This window comes from Rhagoletis pomonella, unplaced genomic scaffold (assembly GCF_013731165.1).
Source record: "Rhagoletis pomonella isolate Grant_MI unplaced genomic scaffold, Rhpom_1.0 Rhpom_scaffold_00040, whole genome shotgun sequence".
NCBI lineage: Eukaryota > Metazoa > Arthropoda > Insecta > Diptera > Tephritidae > Rhagoletis > Rhagoletis pomonella.
The window spans coordinates 2,159-3,352 of NW_023458594.1; positions in this window are offsets into that span (position 1 = coordinate 2,159).

Consider the following 1,194-nt stretch of genomic DNA (forward strand, 5'->3'; position numbering starts at 1 on the left):
CGACTCATTAGTTTCCGTAAGTCGGGACCATTAACAACCCCTTCCTGAATTTTGGCGTTACTTAGTCTTGGGAAAATGTCTTTTAAGCGGTTGAATACTGCTGGTCTTTTTGCGTTACATTTCAAAAAATTTTTAATTTAATTTATTTAGTTTTTTTACTTAAAACTTTTCATAACTAACATTTCAAAATTATATTTTTTTCCATATTTTTATAATTTCTTTATCAATGTTTCTTCAAAACCAACACTGAAAAGATTGGTACATCAGAATTTGTTTTGATAACTTTTGATTTTGAAATTTTAGCAAAAGTCATTATCAGGGAACGGATTTTATGGAAATTGCCTTTTTTTCTGCTAAAGATATAGAGTATATTCGATTAAGAATGTCCACGATTTAGCTTTCCCTGATTCCATATATACACATTTGATGTTGCCTTTTTTGCCTTTTTTAAGATATTTGCCTTTATTTGCCTTTTCTACCTTTAAAAAAGTGATTATAGCATTTACAAATTTTTTTTAAGATTAAAAAATATACACATGCCCATGCGGCTTATAGAAGCGCAGGGACCTCTTTCCAAATTGGTGTAGGAAAAATTCAAAGCCGTTTTCTCAGCTAAGGTAGGCTTGGAGACAATAAGGGGTGTGGATAAAATTGTAAAGGGCGAGGAAAACGCCCTTATTCCTGATAATATGAAAGTTTCAAACGTTCCATATTTAAATTGGGCTCCACTTATATCAACTTACGTCGAGCGCACATTCAGTAGATTCAAGGCTTTTCTTCGCGAAAAGCGAATGAAAATGCTGCCAGAAAACTTCAAAATGCATCTTGTGGTTCAATGTTACTACAACTATACAGATTAAAGTTTTATGAGTTAGAAACTCGAAAGGATAAAATAGTCAAAGATTCAAAGTACTAATTTTTCATATAATGAAACTAGTTCATAGTTTTTCTGTTTTTACTTGTAATACATATAAACATTTCTAAAATAAATGTATTTTTTGATTGTTCTTCGTATTTTCTGTCTTTTTTTAGTGCCTTATTTTTCTTTTTTTGCAATACCTAGTGCCTTTTTCTGCCTTTTTCGCTATTTTGTTTTGCCTTTTTTGCCTTTTTTGCAATACGTCGAGCGCACATTTAGTACATTCAAGGCTTTTCTTCGCGAAAATCTAATGAAAATGCTGCCAGAAAACTTCA